Consider the following 8,158-nt stretch of genomic DNA (forward strand, 5'->3'; position numbering starts at 1 on the left):
TTTTTTTTTTTTTTTTTTTTTTTCTTTTCACTTCTTTTAAGTGGCTACTAGAAAATGTAAACTTTCTTACTGGCTGACGTTGTATTTTTATCGGACAGCATTGCTCTAGAGCCTCTGAAGTAGAGAACCAGTCAGCCTCTGTTGCATTCCTCTGATGACAGGCAACTTACCACCTCACGTAACAACCAATGCTAAAGCTGGGGGATGCCAGTTACAAATGTTCTTAGATATTTTTCTCTAAACCCACTGTCTGTTCCCACCCTCTGCTCCTGTCCAGGTGGGGAAGGTCTGTTCTCCCTTATGTGCCAACTTGCTGACCTCAGCCGAGATCCGGGTTGAATCTCCCGGATACCTTTAGCTGATGCAACTAATCACCCTTCTTTGAACACACCATGGTTTGGCAGTAACTTCCCCCCCAAAATATGACAATTGGGATGGAAAAAATCCACACATTCGTTCTCCATTTCTAACCCCACTTCCTGGTCTGGGCAGCCCTGACCTGGTCCTGCTTATTTGCTCACCGATGAGGGAATGAGACAGATTAAGTTTCACACCACCCACCTTCTATGGGGACGGTTTCTGCGGATGTCTTCTTGGGACCCTTCCCCACACCTGTATCAGCTCTGCACGCACCACACACAGAAGCTGAACTGCCCCGAGCTCTCTTCCGGCTTCTCAACACACACAACAACCCCGCACATACACACACACAACACACAACCCACATGCACACAATATACAACCTCACTCACACATGTGCTCTTCACTCACACACACACTCGGCTCCCTTAGCACAGCACGGGCACAGGTGACATTTGTCTAAGTGAGACTGTGCTCTGGGAGCCATGATCTGGGCACAGGGTCCTCCCGGGAAGGATGTGGGCACGAGTCCCAGCAGAACACAGCCTGACTCCTGGCGCTGCTGCCTCTGCTTCCCGGCTCAGCTTAAGTGCTCCTGGCCCTCTTGGGGGGCCCTGCTGCCCCACCACAGCCCCCGCTCCGTGTCCTCCACGTCCGCGTCTGTCTGTCACCCTTTGTGTCTGCCTTTCTGTGGATCTGTCCCCTCCCTTCCGGACTGGAACAAGAGCTCCGTGAAGGCAGGGAGGACGCCCGGCAGGTGACACGCAGGGGGCCCTGGCACTGCGGCTGGATGGTACTCTGGCTCAACCCCCAGCGCCCTGACATTTGTTGACTGTACCCTCGCTCTGCAGATGAGCCCCAAAGGCCCCAAGAGACCAGAGTGTGCTCTAGGCCACAGGGCCGGTTGCTGAGGGGCCAGGACAGGCAGCATCTGCCTCCACCTGTCCCCCTCCGGGGGTGACACTGTGGGCCCAGCAGCCGCTCTGAGGCTGGTGTGGGACAGCTCCTCTCAGGACCACCTGGTGTGGGTGACCTTGGGGGTCTGCGTGGGACCAGCCCTGCACTGGCTTGGGGATCAGGACAAAGCAGCCTCCTTCCTGCCTCGGGGGCTCCGGGGGCCAGGCCTCTCCCGCGAGTCCACCCGGGATCCCCACTGCCCCTGTGGACAAGTTCCCCACGTTCCCCAGACGCGGAGCTGACTCACCACACCCGGGCACACTCGAGCTGCCCGCTGGAGTGATTAAGAGGCTGGACACCACGCCTGGGTGGGTGGTGATGGGGTAGGTACAGGCTGGGGGGAGCAAGCAGGGGCCTCTGCAGCCCGAAAAGCCCCCTGGAAGGGAAGGAAACGTGATGTAAAACCCCAGCTTAGATGTCTGGACACAGAAGCTCCGGCCGGGAAGGGAAGGCGTTGGCTGGCTCCCCTGTCAGGCCACCCGGCTGAGCGCTGGACGTGCCCTCACAGCCACGGGGGGAGAGACGTGTGCTGCTCTTAGAACCAGTTTACTTTGGTTGAGTTGGGCCTGTGAGCCCCAGGAAGCGGAGGACAGGGGGCTCTCATTCCCAACTCTACACCCAGGGCCCGCTGCAGAGCCTGGCACAAACAGCCGCTCCATAAATAATTGTGGCTGCTGACCGCCCGCGCCTCTCCTTCTCTGTCGACTCCCTGAGCTGCTCAAAGATCCCAGGGGGATGAAGACCGTGCCGGCCCGCTGGAGCCCCCGGCTGGGGGGTGTACGGGGGCGGGGACAGGACTAGCCTCTACTGCCTCTCAGAGGCTACCCGCCCATCTCTGTTGCGGCTGGTGGGGACCCCACCGTGGCAGGTGGGCTGGCACCAGAGCCACCCAGGGCTCCCCGGAGCAGCCGAGGCCTCCTGCCCAAGGCCAAGTCCCAGCCCCACCCGGTCTCCTTCCAGAACTGGACTCGCTCCCCCTGGGGGTCCTGGACACCAAGGACCACGCTCAGCTGTGCTGGTGACACAAAAGGCCTGTGATCCCATGGAGATGCAATTTGTAACGCATGCGCAGCCCCTGAGGGGACCACATAACAGTCTGGCCAGTGGGTTGGCAGGCCATGGAGGGAGCTGGAGGGGGCTGCACGGGCTGGCCAGAGTCTGGGGGATGAGAAGGGGCTGGAATCCCCTGGGAGGAAGTAGGGGGCGAAGGGGAAAACAGAAAATGAATACAAGAGAGGCGAGAAAGTAGGCCGGGGGAAGGGGAGGAGAGGGCGGCAGAGGCCCAGCGGCAGGGAATATTCTAGGGGCAACCATTGACATGAAGGTAGAAGAGAAAGGCTGAGGACTTGGGGGAGGCATGGAGAGAGGTGCTGGAGGAGAGGCAGGAGGAGGGACAGCAACATGCAGCCTCATGGAGCCCCCAGCGGTCCGGGGTGGCCGCAAAGCCCCGCCCTCGGGGAGTACGGGAGCCCCTTCCGCAGGCCCGCAGTGTGCTGCTGCTTCCGACACCTGGGTGGGACTCACCTCCGGTCACAGGCGGGCCCCAGCTGCCGACCTCCCTCCTGACATCTGCCTGCCTGTGGGACCACTGCCTTTCGCCCGGGTTCCAGTTGGGTGCCAGGTGCCACCCCAGAGCTGGCTAGAAGCCCTGCCAGCCTCCCGCCCTCCCCCAGGAACCTGGTACTCTGCTCTGAGCTGCCTGCAGGTGGCCATCCCCAGGACCGAGGACAGGAGACAGAGGGCACTTGGGCTGGGACCTCAGCCTCGCCTCCTCCAAGGATGGCGGCGTTTTGCGACCCCCAAGTTGTGTGGCTCAGTGCCTGCCCACTGGTCTGGCAGGCTGTGGGCACCTGGCTGTGTCAGGGGGAGAGGACAGGCCGCAGGCACGGTCTGCCCGGCTGCAGCGTTCTTTCCTGCCCTCTGCTGCCCTCCCAGCACGCCAACTGGCCTAGCCCACGCCTGCCATGCCAGCTCCTCTGCCCCCGTGAAGCCCGTACCCAGCCCCATGCACCCACACCTCTGGGGCAGGGAGGCCTCACAGCAGAGCCGGGGGTCTGAGGCTGCTCGATTCTGCCCAGCCTTCACACTCTGCTGGGTCTGAACATCCTACACTAGGCGACCCTCCGTCCATGCCCGGGGCTGGATCCCTCCTCGGCCACCACTCCTTGCCACGCTTATCGCCCATCCAGCTAGACACAGCTCCTCGCTCCTCCCTCTTCAGAGAAACCCACTCACCCCAAGGAGAAAGATACGATAGGCCAGGACCCTCGGGTTTCGGAGGCAGGCTCCTTCCACCTTCCCCAACTCAAGGCTGCAGCTGACTTACTTCTCTTCTGTGGGTGGCGAGGAAAGTGGCTGGAGGGCCCTTGTTCCTTACTAGATGTGTGAGGCTGGGGTCCGGCTGGGGCTTTATTATTTATTTTTGGCTGCGCCCCGCAGCATGTGGGATCTTAGTTCCCTGACTAGGGATCAAACCTATGGCCCCTGCATTGGAAGCTCGGAGTCTTAACCGCTGGAGCGCCAGGGAAGTCCCTCGTCGCGGGCTTTACGAGTTAGCCATTACCTAACCTCTCTGTGCCACAGTTTCCTCAACTACAAAACGTGCATGTACACTCAGCAGATTCGGGGACCAGCAAGAGCTGCCAACGAGCAAAAACTGAGGGGGAACCGGAGAAATAACCGAGTTACTTCAGCAACCAAACGACACCAGAGTAAGTTGGTTTCACCCTAAGTGTGAGGCATGGGCAGCTAGAAGAGCGCTATCTCTGGTCCCCAAGGGTCTCCTGGGGGCGCGGGGGGCGAGGGCTCCCTGACCAGGTGGCTCAATTTGGAGTGAGCATCACGGGGCCTTAACTACTGGTTTAGCTAAATTCTCCGGTTCATAGGATAACTTTTAGCATGTGGCTCCGGCCACTGGAACAGACTCAATAGCACGTAATTCTGGAGATGCTGGTGGAGAAGCTGCTGTTTTGTGCCTGTCCCTGCCCCCTGGCTGGGGCGCACTCACAGGCATGTTATGTCACCATGAACATGTGTGTCTCAGACGGGGTTCCCAGAATCACACCACGGTGACATGCCAACAGCCCAGGAACACAGACAAGATGCCCAGGCGTGTCAAGAAGGTATAAGAAGCAGTGCTACCTTTGCTACGGTAATTAATCCTCATTAAAAATTCCTGTGACTAGCAGCATGGCTACCCCAAAGAGAATGATTGTTAATAAGAGCAGAGCTTCCTAACGAATCTCAAAACAGACCCTAGAATTCCCTGGCCTCCCCGAGGAGCCTCTGGGTTCCACACCCTGAAGGAATGTTTTTTGCTACCAACTCCAAGAAACAATCTGTCTCCCATCAGGAAGCTGGGTGGAAACACCACATCCTCCACGGAAACTTCCGGTTTCTGGCAATGTTTACGCCAATGACAACTGAGGCCATCTGTGATTTCACCTTGATTAAGAACATGAAGATGATAAGATGGACAGAACTCTAAACACAGCCCTCGGGAAGGCCCCGAACGTTCCCATCCTCCAGGGTCTGGTCCCTCTCTGGCCTGCTGGCAACCTGCCAGCACAGTCCCCTCCTCTCTGTCACCAATACTCCTTTTTAGAAAACTTAGGGCACTTACATCTCTGTCTTCCCCCGAGGGATTCCCCAGCTTCCCAGCTGGATGTGGAGATAAGATTCTCTTTTATAGGACACTGCAGCTTAATAATAAGTAATTACCGTGACAAAAAAATCCCATTTTGTGGGCCTGCGGGTTTTTCTTCCCACTCTCTACAACTTTCTTCTACTGGAGCCCAGACTGGGGCCTCTCAGGGAGCCTTGCTGATATTCTGGATTTCCAGATGAGGTACTTCTTGCTATGAAAGGTGATCAGTATCGGCCCCACCCCTCGCTGGCCGCAATGCACCAGGACAACAGCCTCTCTGTGTCCCATCCTTGGATCCCTAGCAGGGACCAGATGTGGGGGACCACGGCTCTGGGCCGCCCTGCAGGGGGCCGAGGTACTCACAGAGAGCCAGAGCCCCCAGGCGGCCAGCTGGGCAGGTGGGGAAACCAAGGCCAGGCCTTGTGGGGCACAACCTGAGTGAGGCCCCAGGCCACTCGGGTGAGCTCTGAACAAATACCAGAGCCCAGACCGCAGCTGGATTTCTCCTGGTGTCGGTGACCTGAAGTCCTGCCTCGGATGGTTAGAACTCTGAAAAATACCAGCACGGCTGAGAGGCTGGGAGAAGGGACGCCCGACGACAAGCTCCTCTAATTAATTATAGCGCTGCTGCGTCTCAGAGGGGACCCGGCCCCACGCTCAGCACACTTGGGGTCCAGCCCATGCAGCGGGGAAAGGCTGATGCTTTAACAGAGAGAACGGACTTCTCTTGGTGGAGGTTTTACTTTCTCATTTCCAGTTCGAAAGGCTCTATGTTTCAAAAGCTTGCCTGTTTAAACCCTGCATCTTAATGCGCCGAAAACCACGTCTCTGGTCTTGCTTGATTTCACGTCTTTTGCTCCTGCCCCTGTTATCAAACGTGTGTTGAGACTGAATACACAGCCTACACATGGCACCAAGGCTCACTCACGCGGAAGACCTGCAAGCCCTCGGTGGGAGCCTGCAGGGGAGGCAAGCTCTGACTCTGGAGGCTGGGCCGGAGCCGCCCTCTGCCCCACTTCCAGGGGATGCGGGAGGCTGTCTCACGTCAAAGGTGGTTTGGGACAAGTGGGGTCTTGAACTAAATGTCACTATTTGTTTGGTATTGGTCCTGGACCACCAGAGCTGCGTGTGCTCCTATAAAAATGTGTCTCCACAAATGGCTAGGAAATGGCTGGCTAGATCTTTCCCAGTCTGCTGAGACACACGGCCATCTCTTGCAGAACAGCTGTGAAGGAAACCAGGTGTTCAAAGCTTGGCCCAAGGTGCACACTCTGGCTTTCCCACAAACAATTCTACCCATGGTCGATGCCCATTTCGGATGGGTCTGTCTCGGTTGCGGTCTTTTTCCCATCCTGCTGCCCCTACAGAAAGCTCCAAATGCCACCAGTAGAGGACGCGTCCACTCAGCACTGGACGAATTGGGTACCTTGGCCCCTCGGTCTTTTTGATGCATTTATCCCAACTATGAGCACCGGTCTGACTCCATCAAGATAATGCCAAATGTTTGGCATTTTTCGGAGGCTTGCCGCTACTTCATCTTAACTTGACCCTCCCGTTCAACCTGGGGGGATGGTGCTTTTGCCCTGTTTCTCAGAGGAAGAGCCGGAGGATCAGAGAGGTGAACTGACTTGCCTAACACAGCCAATACGCTGTGGATTGGTCTCCAATTTTACCTATGGAAGCCTCTTCCTGCAGCCCAGAGCATTCTTGCTAGTGGGGCTGGCGGTGGGGCAGATCCTGGCTACTTTGAGTGGTGGGCCCCATGACCACCCGGGAGCTTGTCAGAAATGCAGGTTCACAGGCCCCACCTCAGAGATCCCCAAGGGATTCCTGCGCTCATGGAAGTTTGAGGCACTGGGAGGCTGACCCGCGAGGTCCACCCTGATCGCCTGCAACTCAATGACGATGGGGAATTTTGTGAGTCGGCCCCGGCCTGGAATTGGATGCCCGCTGCCTGTGGGTATGGGGGCCCTCTCATCAGCTCTTGTTGTCACTGGGCTGTGTCCAGGACTGCTCAGACATCACAGGTGGTCCTAGGGAAGGTGTGGCCGAGGACCGAGGGCTCCGGGTTGCAGGCTGCTTCTGGCCACCCTCTGCTCCCGACCGTGCAGTCAGTCCCCTGTCCCTTCCTCTGCAGTTACTGACACTTGTCAATTCCTGCTGCGTGCATCTGTGTAAGGGGCCGACCCAGGCGCCCAGCAGCCTGGGGACTCAGAGCTGCCCTGGCTCAGCCGAGGACCCCATCTTTGTCTGCTGTGTCCCCAGCTCCTGCTGAGCCACCTCCGATGGCTCTCTCTTTCTTGGTTCCCTGGAGAGCCCAAAGGGGCACAAAAGGACAAGAACCCACCATACAAAAGCCCAGCTCCACCTGGACCGCTCCCTATCTCCAAGCAACACACACTTCTGCCATCCTCCCTTCAAACATACCCATGGGGGAGGTGGTGGAGGAACATGTTCACTTAGGCCTGGCCTGACCCTGACCGTCAGCCTTGGGGTGGCACCCCCTGCCCTCTGCCTCCCATCTCCACATCCAGCCCAGGGTGCAGACCTGGGCCCATACAGCAGGGGTTGAGGATGCTAAAGATAAAGAAGGCAGCCCCACAGCGCCGCAGAGGAGGGCAGGTCGTAAGGTGTGGGCAGCCAGGGTGGGTGAGACAAGGTACTGCAGCCCCCCAGCTGGCTCTGGCCAAGCTGGCACTGGGAACTGCAGCCCTGAGAGGCCATGGGGCCTGGGGGAGGTGAGGGAGTCCCCCCTCTGTCCCCATTGCAACGTCCCCACTGATTCCGCATTGGGTGGGATCGCAGGACCCCCGCCTTCCACACCACGGCCAGCAGGCAGGCGGCAGCTGATTTTCTGCGCGCATCTCCCCGTGGGCAGCCCTGAGGATTTGGGGGCTCAGAGTCGCTTGGCTTCCTGCACCCCCCTTGCCAGCCCGAGCTTCCTGCGCAGCCCCGCAGACTGCAAAACTCTGGCCCAGCCCCCTCCCCAGTCGGAGCTCCAGGGGCCTCCCTCGTCAGCCCCATCAGGCGGGTGGCCCGCCTTCCCCGAGGCCGGCGCGCGGTCCCCGCTGCAGTAGAGCTCCGCGCCCCCGCCGCCGCCGCCTCCGCGCGGCCCCCAGGCTTTCCCGACCGGCCAGAGAGAGGCCCCGCTCCTCGCCCCCGCGGCCCGGCACGAAGTTCCCCAAAGTGACCAGG

At 58.9% G+C, this 8,158-nt stretch overlaps 1 protein-coding gene across 2 annotated transcripts in view; it reads right to left on the reverse strand.

Annotated features, from left to right (window-relative positions):
• The window catches only part of RBFOX3 (RNA binding fox-1 homolog 3), a 334,917-nt gene that overhangs the window by 71,543 nt on the left and 255,216 nt on the right, over positions 1 to 8,158 (reverse strand). The window lies entirely within an intron of this gene.

Source organism: Neophocaena asiaeorientalis, unplaced genomic scaffold (genome assembly GCF_003031525.2).
Source record: "Neophocaena asiaeorientalis asiaeorientalis breed wild unplaced genomic scaffold, Neophocaena_asiaeorientalis_V1.1 scaffold30, whole genome shotgun sequence".
In the NCBI taxonomy this organism is placed as follows: domain Eukaryota; kingdom Metazoa; phylum Chordata; class Mammalia; order Artiodactyla; family Phocoenidae; genus Neophocaena; species Neophocaena asiaeorientalis.